Genomic DNA, 14,035 nt, shown 5'->3' on the forward strand with positions numbered 1-14,035 from the left:
TTTTGCCTTTAATGTCGTGCCGAAGAGGGGTGGAAAAGGGGAGCTCTGAAATAGCGACCTTTATTTCTTGGACAAGATGATGCATGGTGTGGGTCAGCAGCTCACTGGTATCCCTCTGGCCAGTATTATTATCAGCTACATGCGGACCACAGCCCACATGAGAGCCAGCGAGACCTGTTTTAGGTTCCCTCGCCTTCTTTCCCTTATTTTTGAGCAACTCAAGGTTCCTCTTGGAGCCGAGCGAGCCATTGTTACTAGGGCCGCCGAGGAAGTTAATGCCTCAGTACTCAAATCCTTGGGTATCCCTACGGACTTTGGAGCCTCTTTGGTTCGTGATATAGGAGAAGCATCAACCTCTACTTAGCCCCCACCTCACACTTAGCAGGAACCGGCAGTTCAAAAAATGGAGGCACAACAGGCTCTACCTCCTCCCACTCCAACACCACCACCTCCTCCGAGATCAAATGGCAGGAAATACTCAATGCCATCTGTTGTATGGAGACGAGGGTCATGGAGCGCATCGATCAAACGGAGCGACGGATGACGGAGCAATTAGACAGGCATGATTACCGTCTTCGGGCGATGGAGGATCATTTCAATATCCGACATTCACCTACTCTGACTCATCACCATGAAGAGGGACATATTGAAACATCTCATGATCCTCAAGGAGCTAAAGAGATCGTGGATCCTACCTCTAAGCAACCATGAAGATATTTTGCAATCTTTTGTTTCTTTATTCTTCTTTTATTATGTTGAATTTAAACCTTGAAGTCTTCTTTTTATTTAAATAATCTTATGCTACTTATGTTTCCTCGTATCCCTTGTTTCATTTTGAACAAAATTTGGATGTTCGTGGGGTTCGTGGCTTCAAAGTGCATCACCACTTCTTTCTAGGGGAGTACTAGTTTCTTTTACCTTCCTCCACAATGAGGACATTGTGAATTTTAAGTGTGGGGGAGGGATTACTTTATCTTATGGGGTGATTGTGCTTAGTTATTTATGGCTTAGAAATATTGGAATCATATTTGGAAATATTGTCATGAGGTTAATTTTCTTGAAATTGAGGCTGTTGGCAGGGAGTTTTGTTCATTTATATGGGGAAACTATGTCAAAATCTTTCTAAAATATTTTTCAATATTTTATTGCATTTTTTCAAATAATGGCCAAAATGTTCAATTTTAAGTGCCTAATTCTTCCATTGGATAAAATGTTATATGTATTTTGGAAAGGTTTAGTCCTCATTTGGCTTGGAATTAGTTATTATGCAATTAGGATTTTTACATTTTAGAAAGTATATTCGGTTAAATAAGAAAAATTATGCTTAGAATTTTACATGTTTAATGATATTTCTCACTTTTACTTAATTTTATAAGCAAGTGATTGATATAGTCAAAACGAGGCCAGTTTCATCCTCTAATTATGCTCAGAGGGAATATTGAGATTGTTATATCAAAAAAAATTATTATTGTTATTTCTACTCTAATGATTCATGTACTAAGTAACCGAGGGTTGGCATCTATAAATGTCGGAATTAATGTAAAAAGGTACTTGAATTAAGAGTAAGCATAGCAATTTAAATAAGTGAAATGTTGAGTAATCGGGGATTTTCACTTAAAAGTGTCGATTTTCACGTAAAAATGCATTTTCACTATTTAAATAAAATGAAGTGTGAATAAATCCCTTTTAAGATGTGAAAATTTTTATGGTTATGTGATGAGAAAGGCCATAAGATTGATTATATGATTTACTTATTTGTGAAATTAGGATAGGATGAGAAATTGAGTTGAAATTGTTAAAATTAAGATATAATTATCTTTCTTTAACTTGATATTATGAGTATTTAGTGTAATCTGAGAAATGACATAATGATTGGTTTCTAGATTTTGACAAAAGTACGTATATTGTTTTATATCTTGAATCATTATAGTAAGTTATGTGTGAATTGCTTGAGGACAAGCAATGATTCAAGTGTGGGGGAATTTGATAAGTGAATATTTAACATGCATTTTGTACAAGTTTGGCATGAATTTTTAGTAGGTTTTGAGAAGATTAAAGCCATATTTGAACTTTTTTGGTGATAATTGTTTAAATTTTGTTTAAGTATTCAAAACTTGATAAATGAGTGGATTAACGTGTTAATTTTGTGAAATTGTGAATGATTGATATATGGAATTCATGCACGAGATAAAGAAAATGTAAGGATCATATGGAGGATAAAAGTACAAGGATACTAGGAGCAAAAACAAAGAAAAAGGAATGAAGTGAAAATCTGGAAAATGATCGGATCCGTGTGCAACAAGAGCAATCCAATCCCTCGTCTGTACTTCTGGAGTAATGGATCCGAGGTCTGCTGATCCGAGCTCGGATCCATGTGAGAAAGGCCTTGGATCATCCTTGATCCGAACTTGGATCATATTGTACCCCTCGGATCCAGGACTTGGATCTGCCTCTCTCTTCTGCAAGTGGCACAGCCGTTTTTCTCACTTTTTACACAACTTTCCAGTTATCTTGAGTGAGAGAATTTGGTGACAAATGCTTCTGCAACAAAAAGGAAAATAAAATGAGTTATTGACAAGTCAAAACAACATTTCTTTTGACTTTCCTTACAAAATCTGAGTTGTTGGAATCATGAAGGAGAAAAAAATGCCTTTCTACCACCTTTTATGCAGAGACACAAGGGGAAGCTAAGGAAAGATACAGAGGGAGTTTTTCTTCTTGTAACAAGTTTCTCTCTAGCTAGAAGTTTTTGAAGAAGCACTGGGAGACTTCACTTGTAATCATCTTATACAAGACATAGTGATCATCTTGTACAAGACATAGCGGAAATTTGAGAGTTTCACCATTAATTGGCTAAGCTTTTCTTTATCTTTCTTGTACTTGTACTTTATGATGTTTTGCATTAATAAACTTGTGAGTTTGATTATTATATCATTTATGAATAGCTAAATTTCTTTATCTAGGGAGTAAATGAAACCTATGGCTAAATGATATGAATTGAATGTGATTTACACTTGTTGTATCTTGTATTAACTTGTCTATTTGTGCAGTTGTAATTACTTGTTATTGTTTGATTACCAATAGCATGTTTATAGTTGTTATTATTCAATGAGAATTGGTAGTAACATTGGAAACACATAAGTAGAGTTTAAGTTGTATGTTCATGAAAATAGAGGTACACTTAAGTGGATTATTTAGCATTTCATGAAGGAAAACAGTGTAAAACTAATATTTCACCATGAAAATAGGGAAAACTGGACTACTCTAGACCATTTCATCATGAGAATGATATCTGGTAATATTGGAAATGAATCCCTGGTTAAACAAGGATTGTAACAAGAGGTAAATCTATTCATTTGTGTTGGTTATGCCATAAGTGGAATTTACATCCCTAGATTCAATTTTGAGTGAAAGTTCTCCATTTGCATTTAGCATTTATTAAACCAAATTTGTAGATAATAGCATTATAATCTTCTTGCTCAGATTTATCATAAGTCTCAATAATAGAGAAAATAAGGGTCTAGTACTTGTTTAAATTGCTCCTTGTGGAATCGACCTGATATTTGCCCAAAACTACTAAGTGATCTGTATACTTGCAGTCCAACAGGTAAAATTCGGAAATAAACTTGTATTGATATAAAAATCCCGTCACATAATCATGTATTATATTCAGAAGCCTACATAGCTCACTCCATAAGGCTCTCCTGTCCTCTTTATCATTTCTAGCATATAGAAAAGAGACAACAAAACTACTTCGCCAATTTGTATCATTTCTAGCATATGGATAAACTTACTGTTAAAAAAAGTTTTAACTAGTAACTCATAAATTTATCAATATTGCTTGAAATTGAATATTTGTTGATGTAGAAAATAAATTGCAAAATCTTTCGTTCTTAATTGAGTGGAATATGTAGCTAGATTATGGTTATTATAAAAATTTTGATCATCTAAAAAATATCCACATACAAAAAAGTAGAATATCTGTTGATTTTTTTATATGCGTTATAATATATGGTGAATATCTTTATATTATAGTAAAAGTATGTAAAGAAGTTTTTAAAAATTAGTATAATAGTTAAAGAAGTTGTAAATAAGTTTTTAAAAATTAGTATGACAGTTAAGTATTTTATTACATCAATCTTGTAAAATTAATATGAATGAACTTGTAAGATCATCGTTAATTTTTTATCTAAATGGTTCATGCTTGCTCAAATTCATTATAAATTAAAAAAATAAAGTATGCCAAGGCAAAGGCAAAATGCTAGTTCAGATTAATGTTGTACATGTATAGGAGTCACAAAATGGTTTGGTGCATTAGCAGATGGAAGGGGACATCCAAAGTACTAGGACAAGTTTAATACTAAAGTGGGAGATTTGTAAACCAATTGAGCGTAAACAAATGAGGCTGAGAAAAAAAATTAAATGACTTGCAATACAATCATAAAAGCTGTGACAATTAGTTAAAATAAAAAATATTTATTAATTTGGTGCTGCCTAATTGTAAACCAATGTTTTCAGAACCGGACCGGACCGGGCGGTTCGACCGGTTGGACCGCGAACCGGCCATGTCACCGGTCCGGTCTAATGCTAAAGCCGGAAGTTCATGGAGAACCGTTGAAACCCGGACGAACCGTGCGAACCGTTAAGAACCATGAACCGGCGATTTTTTAAATTCTTCAACAAAATATCAAGAATGGTGTAGCTAAGATTCGAACATGGGTCTCCAAGTTTGGATATGACAATCTCACCGCTAGACTATAGTTAAGTTTGTTGAGAATTCTACTTGACTAAAAAATATATTAAAACATCAAATTCTTCTCTTATTTTTTTTTTCAATTTTTTCTTCTTAACCATTTTTAACCCAATTATCCACAACAAGATTTTCTCAAGTCTTTACCATTATTATCAGGTTATTATCTTTAGCAAATTGTAAACAAGTTGAAAATTTCAACTTTTCTTGTTTTCCAACATCTTAGTAAGTTTAATTTTTTTTCTTTTCAAGGTTTTTTTTTCTATATTATTATCTTTAGTTGATTTTTTGCATTTTCTTCTTTTTCCCCTCAATTTTCATATGTTTCCCTCATTTTTGTTTTATTTTTATTCGATTAATTAAGGATGAAATTTTTGCAAAAGTAGTGCACATCCGTGTAGGAATTGGGTAGGAATTACAAATAATAACATTGGGCTGGTCAAAAATATGGTAGTTGGCACATAATCGAAGCTATTGATAATTGAATTTAAAATAATTAATGGTATAGGATCATTCAATTTAATATAACATGTTAATTAGTAACGTTTAGTAGCAATTAATTTTTTATGTGTTTAACTGTATATTTGTTTTTCAAAAATTTTTAGTTTTTTTTAGTTTGAGCAATTAGATTTATATTTTTATAATAAAATTTTAACTTTTTCAGCTTAAGTTGATGAAATTGTGAAGGTGGTATGGTTGCTTATCATACCACTGATAAAAGTTTGCTATTCAAATAGTTTGTCTTAACTTGAACTCTTTTATGGATTTTTTTAAGGGTTGTAAAAGAATTTCAATATTTAATTTATTTATTTTTTGTGTTTTTATTTGTGATAATTGGTGAGCATTTGGATTGTATCTATTTATGTTTATAATGAATTTATGAAAACTTATGGTGAATTATGATATTTTAATTATATTTATCATTCCATATTTTATGTATAACTTTTAGAAAATTTATTATTATCATAACTTAAATTAAGTTATGTTGGTAAAGTTCAAGTGTAGAATGAAACATGCTTAGCACTTAACACACAAAAAAAAAAAAAAAAGTGAACATTTGAACCGGCCGGTTGGACTGGTCGGACTTGTCGAACCGCGAACCGGCCACCTCTCCGGTTCACTGACCGGTCCGAGTTTAAAAACATTGTTGTAAACCAAGGAAAAAAATATGGATGATCCGTAAGAGGGAAAGATGTCATTTGACTTTAAATAAAAGTGTGATTGGATAGATGTTTAGTCGAACCAAAAAATTAGATTAATATCGTAACACTTTTTGTGGCTTGATATAATGTATGTAAGACAAAATGATAGTCGGTAAAATAAAAAAAAATGATTTGGGTAAGTATAAATAATCTTTTTCATATATTTGTGTAATGATGATAGTGATAGGGTGAAGACAATGTATGAAAAACTAAAGTGATAACAATAATGATAAGTATGGTGAGATGGGCAGCATTGCATGTTGCACACCAGGCAATTAGTGTTTTAGATCAGGTAAATTTGAGATTGAATGGAATTGATTAGCTGACACAACTTTTAATGAATACACGTCTATTATGCTTTCAATCCAAATAAGGCTAAATTTCATTTTTTTTTTTTTTTGCCCTTAACTGGAATTCTCAGCCAATGTATTTTAGGTGATTTTCGTTAAAAGGTTTATCAACTTTAGTAAGGACAGCATCATCCTTACCCGCACCAATGAACAAAGAAAAGCAAGAACACATACATTTATTGAATTTTTGAAGAAATAATAAGCAGAATGCGAGGTGTCCTATGAGGCAAGGGAAAATGAAGACGTGGACTACTCCAGTAGCATTAGCAGAGACAAATTCGTAAGAAAAGAAAAGGGATGTAATTTTCTCCTTTTTTCTTTATAAATTTTTCATTAAATTTTCTTTATTTCATGAATTATTAGAAAATTGTGAGGAGGGTTTGGTGAAGCAAAGAAATAATGTGAGGAGTACGCATTCAACATGTGTGGTGTTGAAAGAAGGGAGAAATGACAGGACAATACGATGTGACCAACTACTAGATTGGACAAACTTTTTTTTCCTTTTTTTTTTTTTCGGGGTAGTGGATTGATTACACAGACTATTTAAGAGGATATATTAAAAAAATTTTAACAAACACAAAAAATTTTTCTGAAAATGCCCAATTATTTTAATGGAAATCATTGCATGAAAATATTTGTCTGACGAAAGATTTTACATTGACAAACAAACATTATTATTAATTTAGTGTTCATGTTTCTTGGGACTGGGTAATTATGGTAGGGTGAAGGCGTGAACTGTGGTAGGTGAAGGTGTGCCTCTTACGATTAATGAGTCGTTGAAACTTGAGAAGCAACCATCCCCTTGAGTCTTGTTCACGTATAGAGACATTGCACCTTTACGAAATGTACATTTCATTTGTTCACCGACCCGCCAGTGGGCATGAAAGTTGCCACCAAACTTGGATTATTGCGATAATGTAGTGAATGGTCTCACTGCAACATGATCTGCAGATTTGATCCATGCCATCATATTCATGTCTTCAGCTTGTCAAACTGTATCTTCGTTGAGAGCGATGGATGGGAGGATTCTGTGTAAAGCTCTACCACACGAGTACAACTTTGGCGAAAGTTTTCGAAATGTGTAATTGTTTGGCAAAGGTCACTCTCACTTTACCCTCTTAATATTTAGGGCAAGCATCACCTTTTCCCTTAACGTTGTATTTTAGTCATTTCACCCCTAGGAATTTGTTAATTCAAATGAAAATGCATGTTTAGCCCTTAAAATTTAGATTAATTATGAAAACCCTTCCTAAGATTTAACTAGTTTGCACTTTATCTCCTAACTTTATTTTTCTTATCACTTTACCTCATAAATTATTAGTCAACTTTAACATTACGTAACGAAAACTTCAAAGAAACATTGAAACCCGTAAGGACTAATTGCAGTAAATTCCCTTAAAATATAACTATTTTGTAGTTTATTCACTGATGCTATTTTTCTCTTAATTTGTCTATTCGTTCCTAAAATCATTAGTCAAACTCTAATATTCGCACCTTGAGCTCATCAACCACAAATATTCCACTTCATTATACGTCCAATGGATCCAAAATTGAGACTTTTTATTATTATATAAGGAATGCTTCCATTCTCCTAACAAAGAAAACCATAGGATTCCAGAGATTCAATCAAATCGCCAATGGAGCAGACATCAAACGACGAATCTAATACTCGTAGATTCAGAGTTTTGATGTTCCCATGGCTAGCTCATGGCCACATGTCTCCCTTCTTAGAACTATCCAAGAGGCTTGCCAAAAACAACTTCCAGATCTACTTTTGTTCCACTGAGATCAATCTGAGTTTCATCAAGAAAGACAGAAACTTGGACGAGTACTTCTCCGATCATTCAATAGAATTAGTGCAACTTGATTTGCCACACTTCCCTGAACTCCCTCCACACTATCACACAACCAGAAACCTCCCACTCCATCTGAATCCAACCCTCCATGTTGCGTTTTACATGGGAAGGACCAACTTCCAAAACATCCTAAACATTTTGCAGCCAGATTTGCTAATCTACGACATGTTCCAAGCATGGGCCTCGGAGCTGGCCTCAATGTTTCATATCCCAGCTGTTCTTTTCTTAGGCGGTGGAGCAGTTTTCTGGTCCTGGTATTACTTTTACGATATCAACAATAAAGGATACTCCGATATCGATGGGACTTACCCTTTTCCTGCAATTTTTCTCCGGGATTATGAAATAAAGAAGATGGCAGCATTTCTCCAAGAATTAAAAAAAAACGTTCCCGAAGAAGTTGTGCTATCTATGACTAAGGGCTTTGAAGTATCTTCTGACATTGTTTTGCTGAAAGCCTGCAGAGAGATTCAGGGGAAATATATTGATCACTTATCTTCCTCTCGTGGGAAGAAGGTTTTAGCTGTCGGTCCTCTTATTGAACTAAAACATGATGGTACCAAGATGGAGGAGGAGACGGAAAACAGTTCCCATATCATTGAATTTCTGAATGGTAGAGAGGAATCATCAGTGGTTTATGTTTGTTTCGGGAGCGAATACTTTCTGTCCGAGGAAGAAAGGGAAGAGATGGCATACGGGCTGGAGCTGAGTAATGCTAAGAATGTTTTAAAACTCGGACCGTTAAATGAACCGGTGAAGTAAAAGGGTCGAGGTTCAACCGGTCGGACCGGTTCAACTCCGGTTCAATAAATAAATAAATTATATATATATACACATATACACACACATACCTATGCACAGAAAATAATCCTAGTCTTGTAATAATTACCAAAACTAAAATATACACCTAGTGTTAATAATGGTTAACATTTTCTTTCTTCTCAAACTTCTACCTAAAATCCGAGACCAGAAATTCCCTTCATGTTGAATCATAAGTAAATTACAGGTAAATACCAAGAACTATTAGCAAAATTCAAGGTAGAGTTAATACCCAAAGAAACAAGAACAAAAACAAACAGCCAGGTAGACAGCAGCTTAGTACATGGAGGCCTAATGGCTAATTAAGAATTATGTAAATTGCTCAATCATAGGTAAGTCAGATATTTCTTTGTCCATGCATGTTAAAACTAGGTGAGATGCGGTGGCATGTGGAGGATTATGCTATTGCATCATTCTGCGTTTGCATCCAAGTGGAAATATTCTTAATGAAACAAATGATTGCGAAAGGTCAAACATAGCCAACTAGCATCTACTTGGTTCTTTCTTGAAGAGTGCCTTTCATAGTTTCAGTTAAAGAATCAATCATATGAGATTGGCAGCTCTTAGTTCTGTTCTTTCTTATTCCAAATTCTTTTACTGCCTCATTCAATTGAATCCCTCTGCAATCTCCTAATGGACCAAAAGAACGAAAATGCTACTACCAATTTTTAGACAACAAAGAGAGAAACACTGCAACAGCCAACGAGCTCATCACTGCAACGTGCAACAAAGCCAACTAACGAGCCTTCAAGCCAGCAATAAGATAAAAAAAAAACCCACTGATTCAGTCTCCACAATAAGATAATAGATTAACCCACTGATTCACCTTTGCTACAATCTTCAAGCCAGACAACAAAGCCAATTAACGAGTGAAAAAAAAATTGCAGGACAAACTGATCAGCTTATCTAATTTGAGGACAAACCAAAAAAAATACCTTTTCTAATTTGAGGACAAACCAGATCTTTTGTGAAATTAAACTAAATAAGAGGGTGGTGGTGAAGCCGTGAAGGTGAAACCAGATCTTACCTGAAAATGAGCTACGAGGATCAAACTCATCAAAACCATCATCTTGCTTCTGATCAGCAACTGAAGGTGGTGGTGAAGCCGTGAAGGTGAAGCAGGGGCAGGCTACGGAGGAAGATTGTTGGCTGAAAAACAAAAGGGCGAAGCGGCGGCGAAGCAAAGGAAGAAGAGTAGAAGACCGAATGAAGATTGAAAAGTGAACTAAAGAATAGGTTTAGATAATTTCGGTCAAAATTCAATCAATTTTGCCTAAAATTAAAAAATCGCGGTTCACGGTTCGATTCAGATTTAACGGTTTGAACGATTTTTTACGGGTTTGACCGATTTTTGAACCAAGTCAACACAAGTAATAAATCGGACCGGACACATGGCCGGGTTGCGGTCGAACCGGTCGGACCGGTCGGTCCGGTCCTGGTTTGAAAACATTTGCTAACTTCGTATGGGTAGTCAGATTCCCCGTGGACATGCCATTGCCCTTGAAGAAGCTCTACCAGAAGGGTTTCTCGAGAGGGTGAAAGACAGAGGTGTGGTGGTGGATGGATGGGCACCGCAGGCTAAAATTCTTGACACATATTTTACAAGATTATCTGAAAAGTGAAACTACTTTTCATAGTATTTAAAATATATAAATACAGAAAAATTTTAAATTATACCTATAATCATTTATTAAATAGGTATATTACGAGTACTTACTAACTAAGATACTAAGTTTTAATCATTAATAAAACATCTTATTATTATTTTAATTAAACTTCCTAATATTAGTTTGAGATAATTTTTTAATGTAAAATTGTACATGTATTCCAAAAATCAGTAAGTTTTGATCATTAATCAAATTTACTATGTTATTAGTAAGAATTACCATTTATATATAAAAACTTATTGTTACTTGAACTAAACTTACTCTTTAAAAAATAAGTTTGAGATATAAAGTAGTAATTTATTTATTTAAAAAGTAAGTTTAATCTTTATTCCAATTTACCTTTTGAGGTATAAAAATTACTAATCTATTAAGGTTAACTTACTATTTTAGATGGGAAACTTACTTCCATATTTTTAGTTGTTATCCTATTTAAGTGGATGGGTCAAACAAATAATTAAATAGTCGCTAAAAGTGCAACAACCTGTCATATTAGGTAAGACTGTTTCGTTACTATAACTATAGTTAGTAAAGCATTGTGCTAAAAATAGAAGAACAAGAAGCACAAGCAGTGAATAAGCGAAGAGACACTGAATTGCGGAGTAAGTTTGGGAGAAGAAGATGGGAAAGTGGTAAAGAAAAGAAACGGCGGAAGAAGAAAGGAAAAGGAACAAGGCGCAAGAGATTAGGGACAGTCCGTGATATGTTTTGCTCATAAACCCATTCACTTTTTTTCATTTTCAAATTTTTCCCGATTTTGCGCAGAACTGGCATATTGCTGTTTTATCTTTTCAAAATTATGATTGAGTCCTAAATTATTTAAAAGTTTCATATTTTGTTCTCCAGTAACCATTGGTTGAACTGAATAATTTACTTTATAGCATAAATATTATGACTTTACAATATTTCTTTATAATATTATAAGTATTTTTATTTTATTTGTTAAAAACTCAAAAATTTGTGGGGCGTAGGCAAAGACAAAACGTCTTACCAGTGCTTTCGCATTTTAAAACACTGGCTGTTGTACCTCTTGCTGAACTAAAACATGATGATACCAAGGAGGAACAGAAGGAGGAGAACAGTTCCCATCTCATCAAATTTCTGAATGATAGAGAGGAATCATTAGTTGTTTATGTTTCTTTTGGAAGCGAAATCCTTTTGTCCAAGGAAAACGGAAGAAATGGCATATGGGTTGGAGCTGAGTAATGCTAACTTCATATGGGTAGTTAGATTTCCCGTGGGACATGCCACTGCCCTTGAAGAAGCTCTACCAGAAAGGTTTCTCGAGAGGGTGAAAGAGATAAGTGTGGTTGTGGATGGATGATTGGTGAAGGCGTGCATCTTACCCTCAATGAGTGGTTGAAGTCATAGTTATAAAATTCGAACCCAATCCGTTGATTGAATCGGCTGGCCCGGTACTCGAGCATTAGATCGGATTGGGTCTCTAATTGGTTCAAACAAGCAATAATCCGATCAAATCCGATTGATCCAATGGTTCAATTGAGAATCTGTCCTATTTTTCAATTGACTCAGTTTACCTTTTGTTAAAAAAAAAATTGTGGGTCTTTGTTTTTTAAACAAAATGTATATGTATGCTTTTGATAAGATTTGTACATTAGATTTTCATTTAAATATATATCGACTTTACCACTTGCTTAGTTTTTATTTGATAACTAAATATTTTTTTTATAAACTTGTTTATTTTTTTATTATACAATTAATCCTTTTAACTTTTAAATTGACAATATTTAATTAGTTAGAAAATTACTTTGTTTTTAAATAAAAATAAAATAATGAAAAATAATGCTATATTTTTTAAAACAAGTGATATAAATTTCTTTTATATTTGACTATATTATTTATTTATTTAAAAGTACAATAAAATGAAATTAAATCTTCTATTAATATTTATATATTTATTATATATCTTTTTAAGTATAATAATTAGTATCTAAGCACCTTATTATATATTTTATGAATATTAAAATTACTATTTTATATTTATAAAAATTAAATTAATACTCACTGGTTCAATCAGTGACTCACTGGTTGATTCAATGGGTCCAATCCCTCTGTCGGATTCTTAATGGGCTGACTTTAATATTTTTTTTTCGAAAACGATAACTATTGTATAATCTATTCTATCCTAAACTACGGGGGTGGAAGAGCCTAAAGCGACTTGTGTTAGAAACTAGTAGATACATAAATCTTATTACACCAAAAGGGTATTTTGACACCACTTTTAAATTTCTTTCGCTGCTGGTGACGTTTGAACCCCATTTATAGCCCAAGAAAAGTCTTTTAAGTCCTTTCTTGGTTTCGTTTTTGAAGTGTACATTTCATTTATTCATGGACCCGCCAGTGGGCCAGGAAACTTTGACAAAACTGCTCTTGAGTTCTCCTTTTCTGTTCACATATTTTGCATCTGTTAAAATTGCTTTTGTTGTATGCGTTATATTTTTGCGCCAACAAATATTATTTTTGTACAAAAAGTCTGATGACAGCAAGCGGGTTTTGGCAGGAATAAAAAAGTAGAGCTGCATATGGGTCCTGGCATGAATGCTACATACGTTATGGCAATATGATTGAACTTTTACAAACGTTAATGTTATGCCAATGTTCCGGATTTCAACTTGTATTTCACTTTTAACATTATACATGAAATATATAAAATTTTGTTTTATAATTACATTTTTTAAAAATGAATTACATCGTGTCCAGAAAAAGTTACACCATGCATATTTTACATATAATCTTTAGAAATCATTGCTTCTGCAACCATTCCTGCCTCTAGTCCGAATGCTACATACGTTATGGTAATATGATTGAACTTTTACACATGTTAATCTTAATTTGTGGGTAGTTAGGACCCAATTCAACATGATTGTACGGTTTAGGTTCCTTTTAAGCTATTATTGTTTCTTCCAAGATTTAGCATGCTAATTTTCTAACGGGTTCATTTATGTTACTGATCAATTACCCTTTAAATTATTGATTGGTGATAATTTCAAGCGATCGGCTTTCCAATCATTGAACTTGAGCCAAGAACTTGGCCTCAATCATGCATCTACCAAGCAATAACTCCACTAGCATTGAAAAAAAAATAATAGTACTTGGCATCAACTTTTCTTTTGGGTTGTGATTAGTTGGAATTAAATTAGTTAATTTTAGTTTATTGCTCAACCATAAGTAGTCATTTTCTCCTGCAGCTGTCAGAGAAAACTTTGTCGGTTTTCCCTTTACCCCATTATTATGATTTAGTTTTTTTTTTTTTTCGATACGATAGAATTCCTATAATTTAAATTAGTCTATTCTAGAGGGAGGGGGAGAGGACTCGATGTAAGTAAAAATTTCATCGAAACTGGTCAATGAAGTCCGTCACATATTGTGACAAATT

At 33.4% G+C, this 14,035-nt stretch overlaps 1 long non-coding RNA gene across 1 annotated transcript; it reads right to left on the reverse strand.

The window, feature by feature from the left end:
* Nucleotides 1–2,185: 2,185 nt before the first annotated feature.
* Nucleotides 2,186–10,638, reverse strand: LOC113713272 (uncharacterized). The gene is made up of 2 exons (XR_011822487.1): nucleotides 10,002–10,638; nucleotides 2,186–2,541 (listed from the first exon to the last, which is right to left on the reverse strand). It is a non-coding gene; the product is annotated as an uncharacterized lncRNA (long non-coding RNA).
* Nucleotides 10,639–14,035: the final 3,397 nt, after the last annotated feature.

Source organism: Coffea arabica, chromosome 10c (genome assembly GCF_036785885.1).
Source record: "Coffea arabica cultivar ET-39 chromosome 10c, Coffea Arabica ET-39 HiFi, whole genome shotgun sequence".
Classification (NCBI taxonomy): domain Eukaryota; kingdom Viridiplantae; phylum Streptophyta; class Magnoliopsida; order Gentianales; family Rubiaceae; genus Coffea; species Coffea arabica.